At 34.9% G+C, this 13,250-nt stretch overlaps 1 long non-coding RNA gene across 1 annotated transcript; it reads left to right on the top strand.

Annotated features, from left to right (window-relative positions):
• Positions 1 to 4,563: 4,563 nt before the first annotated feature.
• Positions 4,564 to 8,434, top strand: LOC107637883 (uncharacterized). The gene is made up of 6 exons (XR_015880939.1): positions 4,564 to 5,006; positions 5,112 to 5,321; positions 5,551 to 5,619; positions 6,001 to 6,315; positions 6,429 to 6,508; positions 8,160 to 8,434. It is a non-coding gene; the product is annotated as an uncharacterized LOC107637883 (long non-coding RNA).
• Positions 8,435 to 13,250: the final 4,816 nt, after the last annotated feature.

The raw sequence follows: 13,250 nt of genomic DNA on the forward strand, positions 1-13,250 counted from the left end.
CAGGATCACACCCAGACCTTGACATCTCAGCCATTCCGGCCATACTTAATCAATGCCGATCTCAACATTCACCTCTCAAATTAATCACATCACAATTTCAAACCTTATCATTCTCAATCCTATCATTAACCATACATCATCATCAATCTGCACTTCTTCAACCACAATTTATTATTTCAAACATTTCTTTACTTCCAAGTTAATATCCCTTCATAGTTCAACCCCCTTTACTATCATTACAACTAAGGTTTAAGGTCTTAGAGAGTAGAAATAGAGGTTTAGAGGCTTAAAACATGTTTAAAACACAAAACTCCATTTGCTGAAAAACAGGGCCCCACGTACACGAACTATGTCACGTGTACGCGGAAGTGTGTTTTTCCCAACTCACGTTCGTGACCTTTGCTCATGTACACCAGTCCCCTTGGCCTGAAAGGTTTGCTCGCGTTGTGTGCATGTCCCCGCGTACGCGGCATATGAATTTTTTCCATCTCGCGTACGTGACATACCCCCCGCATACGCGAGCATGTCTGGCCAAACCAAATAGCTGCGTCGCCTGTACACTCGTGTACGTGAGTCCTATAGTGTGGCAAAAAGGTCTAAGTGCTGCAAAATTTCACTTTTACACACCAAACTTCTAATGCGCATAACTTTTTCGTTTTAAATGATTTTTCCTCCATTCTTCGATTGGCGTAAATTTCACAGACCCAATCTTCATATGAAGTATGTTTGTAAGAGATTGGGGTCTAAAAGCCGAGTTATGGATCACCGAAGTTCGGCCAAAAATAAGTTTTTTCACAAAGATCCTCAAACCTCTATTTACCAAAATCATAACTCATTCCCAACTTACACACAACATCAAGACACACCAAATCATACCTCATCACTCCACATTCATAATATGTCACCCTTATATACAAGTCCATCAAGCTCAACCTGAATTATCAACAAAATCTCATATTCAAGGATTTCATAATCAACACCACCTCATATTCAAACATTAATATATTACCCTCATTCATTCAATTCATCATCTCATCAACTATCCACCACATTCAAATCATTAGCCAACACCCAATTATCCATAACCAAACTCAACACACATTACATTAATCAAACTCACTAAACATGTATCAAACATACAGTTCAACTTATCCTATGTTGTCTAGCCTAAGTTTTTACAAGACATTATATATTACATATAAGAAACCAAAACCATACCTTGGCCAATTTCTACGCTAAGCCAAAAACACCCAAATTGATAAGGTCACAAGCCTCCAACACTAAAACCTCAACACCCAAGGCTTAATCAAGCTTCCAATCTCTTTAAATGAGTTCCAATTTCACATATACACTATCTAACACATATTATCACATTTAAATACCAATTTCAATACACAAACACATATAATCAAGGAATTTACTAGTATTCCAGGGTCCTTACCTTAACCGTGCCTCAAGCTAACGAAAACCCGCTAATTCCTCAAGTTATTTTGATCCTAACATCAAGACATGAAGACTTTCAATACTCATGGCTCATAATTTCAAAAAATTGGGGAAAAAGAGAGGCTAAGAGTGAGATCCGAGATTCCTTACCAATTAATTAGTGGGCTTTGTAGAGCTTGACGCGGTGGACGCATGGCTGCAAACGGTGCGGCAATCGAAGCTCTGGATTGAAAGTTATGTGAGATTAAATCAAGAACAAGGGATTGCAAATTCTCCTCCCCCTTCCTTGTGTTTTCAGTGTGTGAGTGTATGAATGGGGAAGAGAAGTGGCTGATGCCATTTCACTTAGTGGGTTGGGTTGGGCCTTGGGCCTAATAAGTGCCCAATTTTACCATTTCGGGCTGTTCGGCTCAATCTTGAGCCAAATTCTTTAAACTTAGTGTCAAAATTTGTATTTTAATTAGTTCGACCACATTAAACTATAAAATTTAATTTTTTAATTTCTTTAAATAATAATTAATTTATTAGTTAATTATTTACTAATTTTACGGGTTTTACACTTAGTGGTGCTAATTAAGGCTTGAGTCTGTTCGGAGAGAAAATTCAAGAGTTGGAAAATTATCGTTAACAAAGTACGTATTTTGGTTTTGGATAGACATTATGTAACATTATGTAAAAACCTAGGTTAAATGCCCCTATGATAGGGTTGAATGGAAATATTTGTTGTTACGAATGATATTAATGGATTAGTGTGAATGATTGATGGTTGGATAATGAATGATTAATTATGTGATGTGGTATGAATTTAAAAAATGAGTTTCTATGAGTTATATATATGAATATGATTGAATTGGATATAAATTATCATTTTAGAGCCTGTAACAGCTATTGGTATGAAAACATAGGCCAGACGCCATGTTTGGGTGAGATGCACCCTTTTGGTAAGTGATAGGCTTCAATGGAGGTATTGAAAATGGTTGAATTATTATGGTGAATGAATTATGATTGTTTTAAATGGAATTGATATGAACTGGAAATGATAATTGATTTAAAATCGGCGGATTAGGCCTTAGATGGCTAGGATATGATTGAGAGTTGTAAATTGAGCATGAAGGGTGTCTAAAGATTATTGTTTTATGTTGGGTTTAAAATGAAAGAAGCTAAGAAATGGTAAAATGAATATTATGCAAAAACTTGTGCAGATTATAATTTTAAACCTATTTTGACGGGTCATAACTTGGCACTCGAAGTTTGGATTTGAGTAAAAGTTATCTTGAATTAAAATTGGTGATGAGAGCTTTAAACCATCCAAGAATAGATGAAAATTGATTTTTGTAGCAAAAGTTATTAATGATAGAAAATGGGTGTGAAAAATTGAATTACGTAGAGTTGTAGTGTTTTTAGGAGAGCTAAGTCTCGTGCGTACGTATCACTTTGAGCATTAAAGGAGATAGTAACAAGTTTTTCCCGTGCGTGGCACCCATGCGTACGCATGAGGCCAAGGTTGCATGTACGCACCATGCGTGCGTGATGCGGGTCGTACCAAGTAATAATCTCATGATGAGTGAGTATCGATCCCACGAGGATTAACGGATTGAGCAAGCAATGGTCAATCGATTAATCTAATAAGAGAATCCAAATTAGGTTTTTGAAAAGTTTAAACATAAACAGCAATGTAACAAAAGCAAACAATGAGTATTGAAAGATAATATGATTAAAGGAGTTAAAATTTTAGAGATGTTGAAATGTCCGGATCAATAATTTTCACTTTCCACCTTGATTATACAAAGATACATCCATTGCAAATCATTAATAATTAAATCCCAATCCCTTGGTAATTCAATTTCTCTTTAACCTAATTAATCGCTAATTCATTAGTCAATTACTTAAGAAAAGATTTAAGCAGGTTCACTGATTCATAAGCCACACAATTCTTAAGAATCTCCCTTAGTTGATTTAATATCACTTATCAAGTATAGTTTCAAAACGTAAGAGTTGTGAGAATTGGTTTTCAAGTTTAATCTAATTAATCAACTTTTTCAAGAAGTTAAAAGAATTCATGTCAGATAAGAATTGTTTCCCAACATATTCAAACCCTTTTTGATGAAGAACGAAAACCTTTTCTTAAGAGAATATCAATGCATAAATCAAAGTAGGAAAAGCTAGTGCATTAATCCATGGAATTAATAAAGCTCCTAACCTTAACCAAGGAGAATTAGTTGCTCATGTTCTTCAGAGAAATCCTAAATTTATCAAAGGTAAAAAGTGCCGAAAAAGAGAAGAAGCTTCAAACGTCTGACTTTTTCCCTTAAATACTAAACCTAATAAAATTCAAATTCAAAGTAAAACAGAATCAAATTTAAAATAAAATTAAAATTGAGTCAATCATGGTCTTTGAGGCTTGAGAGACTCCATCATAGAAGGTCTGTATTCGGAGCCACTTGGAAAAGGCATGGTATAGGCATTTTCTAAGCATCTCCTTGTATCTTTCCCAAGTTTTATAAAGTGATTCACCCCCTTTTGGGAAAAGGAATTTATGCTATTCCATAGTCGAGCCAACTTCAAGGGTGAAAAGTATTTAGTTAAGAATTTATTAACTTAATCCTCCCATGATGTAATGCTACCCAAAGGTTGAGCTTGGAGCCACTTCTTGGCTCAGTCTCTCAGAGAGAATGAAAATAGCCTTAGTCGGATGGCTTTGGGGCTAACTCCATTACTCTTTACCGTGTCACATAGCTGCAGAAAACTCGCTATGTGCACATTAGGATCCTCTTGCAGGCCACCACTAAATTGGTCTTACTTCACCAATTGATTTAGTGAGGGCTTTAGTTTAAAATTATTTGCTTGGACCGTGGGTCTCATTATGCTACTTCCGCATCTATTAGTGATGGGTGTGGTGTAATCACCGAGTGTCTTTCTCACATTGTTATTCTCCTCTGCCATTTTTCTGCCTCTTCTCTCCTAGCCCTTGATTTCTACCTTAATTGTTCAAGCATCTTCTCTATTTCAGTATCGAAGAGTATGCAATCTTCTTTCCCATACATGCACAATTAAAGGATACACTCGAATATTGGCAAGTGTACCAAATTGCTCCAAGTAATACCACAATGAGTGGATATCCACTACAAGATTTCTATTTATTTATGGGATTTTTTTATGGAGGTTTTTTAAAACCTCCCCAATCTATTTTATTTGTGGCATAATATAAAACTCCCATTAATTACTGTTAGTTAAAATTTAAAAATCTAAGTCCAAAAGTGTTCAAAACCCAAATCAATGTTTATGTGAGATCTGAAACCCTAGATCTATCGCCACCACATTCATCTCTTCTCCGTTATCACCATCAAACTCGCTCTAGTGTTCGAGGTTAGAGAGAGAGTAAGCTCGCCACTGTCGCCATTCATATTCTCGTCGTTGCCGCCATCAAGCTTCTATGTCAATGTGTTGTTTCCTTCGTCTACACGCCATAACTTTTGAGATCAGAGGACCGAGTTCGTAGCCACCGCCGGCGCCTCCATCAAGCTTATCCGTCGATGCGTTTGATTTTCTCCTCAATCACCTAAGTTCAACTTCTGTTCATTTTTTTTCTTTTTCACTGTTATTTATTTAACTCAGTTTGGATTTTCTTTTATTTTTCACTTTTCTCTACATTTTTCATGCATATATAGCGTGGTTGGAATTTGTTATGAAGAAAGATAGCAGTGGTGGTAGTGCGGCGGCGGTGATTGTGCGACGGCAGTGGTGGCGGTGGAGCAAAGAATGCTTCTTCAGAGAGCGCAACAGGTGAAGAAGAGTAGACATGGACCAAGGTCGCGAAGCTCAGAGTATTGTAGCGTCACCTTCTATCGAATGATCGGACGATGTGAATCGCATATTTGGTTAGCAATCAATAATTTGATTATAACTTTCTTGTTGAGTTTTATTTCTCCATTTTGATCATTTTATAATTGATGCTATTTTTATTTTATTTTATTCTTCCTTTTTCCCCTGATTCAACAACTCCATGCTCTGATTCATGATTATTGATTAATTATGCTCTTGATTCAACAACAACATGATTGATTCTTCCCTTTTCTTGGAAATTGATGCTTTTCCCAACAACAACAGCACAGATTAGAGACCATTAAAGCAAAGCAAAGGCTGTTGATATTTGATAAGCACAACAATGACCCTCAGGTTAGTAAGTAGAACCATTTTCATTCATTTTATTTTTCCAACTCTTGTTTTCTCTATTTTATTGTATAAGTTGATTAAAACATCTTTGCTGATGTCAGAGTTAATGCACTGTCTAACTAACCTTGTTGTTGCAATTTTTGAGAATGATGGTGATTCATGATGCAATTTGCTTTAAGTTCAGTAGCAGGATTGATTTAAGACACTGAAGCTTTGTTTGCAATTGTTTGAACAGAGCATTCTAATTAGTTTGCACTAGTCACTTTTAAGAGATAGCAGTTAGAAAAGTTGTTCCAGTTTGGTACTGCTACCATCCAAATTTTGATTATTCATTTCTTCAAGTTCATCTGATTCCTGTTTCTTATCAGATATAATGTGTAACAGGTACAGTATGCTTGATCAAGGTCTTGTTAAGGAATTGGCGTTTTCATTTTGGCTGAACTATAACCCATAGGAAGAGAATGGGGGCGAACTTATTTTTGGAGGTGTTGATCCTAATCACTACAAGGGAAAGCACACTTATGTGCCTGTGTCAAGAAAAGGATATTGGAAGGTTAATCATTAAATATAGTCTTTTTTCTTAAAAATTACAATGCATTTTTTATTTCCCTTCTTTTTTTTACTAGCTTTTATCCTTTTTTTTTCTTTGCAAAAGTTTGATATGGGAAATATACTTATTGGAGACAAAAATTAAAACTGGTATGTGAAGACCAAAAAAATTAGCATAATTCTATTAGTTTTTCTTATGACATGATCATAAATGGTTCATGATTTCAGTTCTAATTTACTGACCTGATCACATTGCTATCTAGGAATTTGTGCTGACAGCTATTCAGCTATTGCAGACTCAGGGACTTCTTTGTTGGCAGGTCCAACGGTATGAATAAAATAAGTACTCTAACTATGGTTGCCAGTTTGTTCTTCAATACCTCCACTTGATGATTCTAATTCAGGTAAAGTAAATTGATTTATGCTGGCTGATTGGTTTCTTTTGACCAACAATTGAGCTATTTGGGAAGCCATTATAGGTTGTATCTTATTAATAATTAAAATGCAGATGGAATTCTGACAATTTTACATGATAAATTGAGCAAGATTATTTCGGGTGATGACACAAAAGCAATACAGAAGATTGCTATATCCATTGGACATATATGTGTAAAGGAAACATCATCTACACAGCTGGATGTGGCCCTAACTTTTATTTGTGGAATTCTTGTGTTGATGGTGCAAATGTCATAGGATTTCACATTTGCGTTTGCGAGTGACTTAGGGGACTTAGAATTAGAATATAGGAGGGAGGATAGTTTTGCATTGTAGTGTTCTAGCTACTAGCTGGTTGAACTGATCAAAGTTGTGAAAAGAGAGCTGGTTGAACTGATCAAGAGAGCGAGAGGTGTTTTGCATTAGCGGCTGTGTGTGTGCGTGTTACTTATATGTTGTAATTTAGGTTTTGCATCAGCTGCTTGTGGAATTGATAGTGGAGTAAGCATAGTTGTTGTTGTTTGTGGATTGATCATCCTCAAAGATTTAACTACTAGGTGGAGGCTCAGGAGTCAGTAAGAGTCACTTTGTTGCACTTGAAGTGCTGCGCTGAAAATTCAAGTGTATATTGAAATGGCTTTTCAGCGCGTTAGTGAAAATTAAAGGTCTGTCATCCTATATTGGATATTTTGAAATCTTAGTGCCTGTTTGTTTATTCTATTCTGTGAATGCAATGTGGACTTCCATATTGATAATTCTTCTTTTGTTATTTGGCCAAAATTTAAAAGTGTATTGAATATTTTGGAGAAATCATTGATTTTTTATTTTTCCCATTTCAAAATATGCTTGGAAGTTTTCAGTTATAAGGTTTTTTGAACTCAAAATAAGCTGATTCAAACATGAAGTTCTATTTCATTACCAGGTAGAGAAATTGACATATTCCCCCTATTTCAGTCACCTTACTATAAAATATGACACATAGTAATTTCACAATAGATACATAAATATATCTATATATCAATATATGTTATGGAAGCTTGTCAAGGAACTTATGAAGACAATCTAACGCCCCATGCCTTTGGAATAGGAAAAAGAAGATTTGGCACCTATCCTCCTGGTGAACATCTCAAAACTTCCTCTTCAACACCAGGAAATTATCCTTAGAATTATTGTTAAGGTATCAGCCTTCTTGAATCTTTTAATTGTGATATATTGTATATCTCTTTAATATATACTTCTGATTATTTATGGCTTTTGTAAGTAAGTCTGAGATTGAGTCCAAAGCTTAGGCATTGACTTCTTTGCATGGGAATTCTGTGGATGTATTTCATTGATTTAGCTTTTTGGAATCTTATCTTCCCTATTATGTGCTAGCAAGAGTCATGCTCATTCCATCCATCTTTGGGATATGCTGCTCCTTCTAATCAATTACTGCTTGCTTTTAGGTAATTGGTGAATGCCACTCAAGCCAAATTGGAAAATTGTAACCTTGTTTTGTCCTTTTATGTACTTCTGGCTACTGTGTCTTTCCATAAATCATTCCAAGGGTCTTATGTTAGTATCCTGTCTGCAGGAGTGCTCGGAACTAAGATAATAGATGAATCTCACGATCAGGATGCCACAGATTTACACAAATGTATTGTTTTTATTTATATATTAGATGGTGCTACTTCTATGTTATTATTTTTATTTTGAGACTTTTATGTAATTAGATGATATTGAAATATTAAAGTTGTTTTATTTTACTTTTTAAAGAAAAACAATATCATATAGAATTATGTTTGGAACTATTGATATTGAGAATTTTTTTATATAGAGTTATGTCTTATATTGATGAATTGTGTTATAAAAGATTTAGTTTTTAAATTTTGATTTTAAAAAATAAATTTCTAATTTGAGAGTATATGAATGAGATGAGATTAATGAATGATTTAAAAATAAAAATAAATAATTAATTACAGGATTTGTGGAGGTTTGAAAATCACACAAAATAGTTAATTTTTGTTAAATTAAAAAATTAATTTATGGGGATTTTAAACTGCCACAAAAGTGATTTAAAACCATCACAAAAGTCCAATATAAAACCCCCACTAAACACTCACAAAACCCCTCCTGAATAGATTGTGGAGGTTTTTAAAAATTCCCACAAAAGACCTCGTGGCACCTCAAATTTTGGGAATTTGAGAAACCCCCACAAACTATTTGGTGGGGGTTATAAACCTCCACAAATAAGAAAAAAAACTGCCACAGATCAGCAAATACCTTGTAGTGATCGTTCCCACGAGGATTAAAGGATTGAATCAAGCAACTTCTAATTAAATCTTCTAATTAGATCAATCGAACCTTTTCAAGAGGAAGATTGTCAATCTTGAAATAATAAAGAACGGTAAAGGATATTGTTTGGTGTGAATGAATGAATGCTTATGAAGTTTAAGATAGAAAACAGTAAACAAAGAATGTTAAAGGCTTCAGAGATGTTTAACTTCCAAAAAAGAAAACCCTCATGTTTCTTCACTTTGATTCAAGCAAAAATATTTTCACAACAAATTATATGTAATCAAATTTCAATTCCTTGACAATTTATTTTCTCTTAACTTATTTAATTACCAATTTCTTGGTTAACTAATTAAGAAAAGAGGTTAAGCACGATTCCGATTTAACACCGCACAACTTTTCAGAATACTATTCCTAGTCAAGTTGAAAATTATGAGAAAGAGTTTCAAGCTAATTTCAATATAAAATTTCCCAAAGTAATAACAGAATCCAAGACAGAATTAGAATATTTTTCAATACTTCTAACCATTAAAGATGAAAAATGAGACTCAATCTTGAAAAAAGTATAAATGCATAAATCAGAATGAAAGAAATAATTTGATTAATAATCCATTAAAAATTCAAATAGAGCTCCTAACCTTTAATAGAGGAGGTTTAGTTACTCATGATAAAGAAGAAAACAAACTAAAACTAATGAGATGCTGGATCAATTTCAGTTCGGTCCTCCTTTGTGAACAATACGTTCACTTATTTATATCGTAACTTTCTAGCTTAGAATTCAAATTCAAAAAGTTAATCGAATTTTATCTTTGAAGGATAAGATAGCTCAAAATAATAATTTAATTCTAAACTAAATCGTAACTTTCTAGAAGAATTTAATGATAACTAATCATTCAAATCTTGAACCTTTCGATTAAATTTAGAGCTCCTTGGGAGAAGATAATGGTCTTGGCACTGAGCTTGAGTGGTTGGCACCTAACTTAAGTGCGATTGTTAGCCACTGGGAGTGAAAAATCACTTAAAGTCGAGCTCGGGGAGTTGGCGTTGGGTGCCCAGTATGTTGGATCACGTGGAAGCTGGGCGCTAGCTTTGGGAGTTGGGCACCAGCATTGGGAATTGGGCGCCAAGGTCATCTTGGACCCCTGGAGGTGCAAATTGAAGCATGGGCACTGGGCTTCATGGTTGGATGCTGGGCTTGGATGCTTGAAGCTAGGCGCCACCCTTAGGTGTTGGGTTTGGCCTTCTAGGAAGTTGGGCACCCTACTTAGGTGCTGGGTTTGGGTGGCTGGCATTGGGCTTCAGATCCTTGAAACTTGGCGCCAGCTGCTCTTCTTCTTCTGGGAGTTCACTTTGTGTTTTCTTATTTATTTCTTTTATCCATATAATTTAAAAATAAATCCTGAAAATACAATAATCCTAAAACAACACCAAACATGTGATTAGATATGAAAACTTCATCAAAACATTAGAACTTTGATTTAAACCTAAGAAAACTATTCAAAAAGATATATAAAAATTACTAAATATGCCAAGGCATCAAAAACACTTCGATAGAGTTCTATATCGGGGCTAAGAAGTAATTACACACTACAGGGTTGTCAATCCCACTTCCTTGCATCTTCATCCCTGTCATATTTACATAACCTTTAATATAAAACTATTCACTAGGAAAAGAAAGAGAACAAAGCATAACATTAGCAGGAGACACAAAGTGACTTACTAGAGAGATTAGAGAGAGGCAGGTGAGAGAGACTAAGAGGATCGAAGAAGGAGGAAGTGACGTCATGAGGAGTAAGCTGGGAGACGGATTTTTGTTAAAATAAAAAAAAAACTAAATTCTATAGTTATATGCAAGATTGCGAGAACCGGACCGGTTAGTGAATCGGTGAAGTGACTGGTTCAATAGTTTAATGGTTCAACCGAGGTCGAATTGTGATTGAACCGATTTAATTAAATATAAAATAAATATATTAAAATTCAATATAAAATTTTAATATTTAAATTTAATTTCTAGTTTAATAAAATTCAAAATTTTACAATTTTATCTAATAATTTGTCTATAATTTATCATTAAAAATTTACAAACAAATTCAAAATTTATGATTAAAGAAAACCAAGGTAGCAATAAGGCATCAATTATTAACAAATCAATAAGAACAGCTATGTAGCACTTATTAGGCAACAAAAACAATCAGCAAGACTGCAAATCAAAGCACAATAACAATGAAACTAAAAAATTAGCCGAAGCTTGGTTCTTTCGTTTAAGTTTCTCGATCTTCATATATATATATATATATATATATATATATATAACTCATTAGCAATAGGACTTCTAATATTGATCAAACAATATTTGTTCCAAATATAACAACAGAAGATAATCATCCATGATAGGCAACCGGTAGGTGATACCTATAAAACAAGTTTTACATTCTTTTAAGTACAAATTTTTTTTCTCTGATTTGTAAAAAGGTTCCATTTCAAGTGGATATACCAATTTTCTAAGACCAAATTCTGCAGCCCACCTCAATTTGAATAGGATGAAAAGAAATCATTGTAGTCTCCAATTTGAATGGGAAGAAGCAATTCCACGTCACAGTAACAAATTAAGAACACAACAAAATTGAACAACTAAATAAAACTAAACAAAAAAAAAAGAAGCAGTCATCAACAAAATGTGTTCTCAAAACTCAAAATAAAAAAAAAAGAGTCATGTACCTAACAGAAGCGAGCAAGGCTGGATGGAGAAATAAGGGCGGAGGCGACCAAGGCTAAGCTCAGTGGAGTGACAAATCATGACTGGAAGCAGCACAGCTAGAGGCGAGACTGGAGGCGACACAGCAGAGTGGGAAATCGGGATTGGATCTTCTCAAATTTTTCTCACTTGAGAGGGTAAAGTGTGATCTCTCACCATACATTTATTAGTGGGACCAAAAGAAAACATGAGAGAGAAAATATTGATGGATTAGATATCGCACTTTATTCTCTCAATTATAAAAAAATTGAGAAGATCCATTCCTAGAGAAAATCGGGCTTCAAGAGGGTAATGGCAGAGCAACGAGGAACGACATTGGCTAGAGAAGAGAGAGATGCCACCAAATGGAGCAGAAAAGAAAGCTGTGATTGGAAAATAGAAAGACAACAGAGGCTAGAGCAGAAGCAGACGACGACGATGACACCCTCGAGTGGACGAGAGGAGTTCAACGATGGATAATGTGGCTGCTAGGGCTGCTATTAGGGTTGGGTTTGAATCAGAGAGAGATAGAGAGAGAAAAGGGCAGGGATAGGCGTCGTTTTGATAGGTTTTATCTTTTTTCTTTGGGATAAAACGACACCATTTTTAGGGGTGGGATAGCAAACTGGAAGTCTAAAAAACTGGACCGGTTCTGTGGGTTCCCCAGTTAACCATTGATTCGTTCGATTTTTTTATTGGTCTTTTACAAGGTGGTTTTGAGAGTCAACTGGACTGGCCAAAGGACCAGTTCTTGGTTAACCTGATTGAACCGGTTAGTCCGGTCCAATTTTTAGAACATTGGTTATATACATATGTAGACTTAATGCATTCTTTTTCGTGTGGAGAGCATAAATCTAAGGGTTAGATTTGTGACCTTTAATTTTTTCTTTAACATGGAAATCTGAGGATCAGATTTGTTTTTTTTTTTAATTTAAAAATTTTTAAACATATAAATTTGACTCTCATATTTGTATTTTAAAATTAAAAAAATTAATTGTGCAAATCGGAGCATTTGATTTGTGAACTTAAAAAAAATCTGCCCATAAAAATATCTACAAACTTTATTATTCTTCAAATCTGAAAGTCAAATTTGTTATTTAAATTAAAAAAATAAAATCTATATCAAAGATGTTACGGACTCAGATTCCGGCCTTAGCGGCCTAATAACGATTCGGCCTTCAAGCCCAATTCATCCCCCTCGGCCCAAGAATTCGAAACCTTCTGGATAGCCACAAATCCTTAACTGGTATTTAAATTCAAATACGAATCGTATCTTTCCCAATTTAAAAGATCAGAGGAAGGAAAAAGCACTTATATAAGGGGAGTCTCAAACTCCCCCAAGTATGAAATAGATGAAATCCTAAAACCCTACCTTTTAAATTGATTCTCACTTGAGCTTCGGAATGCCTTTATAGGTCACCCCTCCATCGAACTGGACATCATAAAGCTTGTCACCTTATTGGATCGTTGATCCCATTGTTCAAGGTAACTCGTGAACATTGGTGCCGTCTATGGGGATCCACGACAAGAGAGCTTCATGCAATGGATAACCAGCACTCCCTCGCAGAGAATGGAAAGTACAACCCCCTAACAACCACCAGGCACCAACAGGGTTAGGATTTCGAGCGTGGTCCAGACGGCG

The sequence above is a fragment of the Arachis ipaensis genome, chromosome B4 (genome assembly GCF_059453495.1).
Source record: "Arachis ipaensis isolate K30076 ecotype BB chromosome B4, ASM5945349v1, whole genome shotgun sequence".
NCBI lineage: Eukaryota > Viridiplantae > Streptophyta > Magnoliopsida > Fabales > Fabaceae > Arachis > Arachis ipaensis.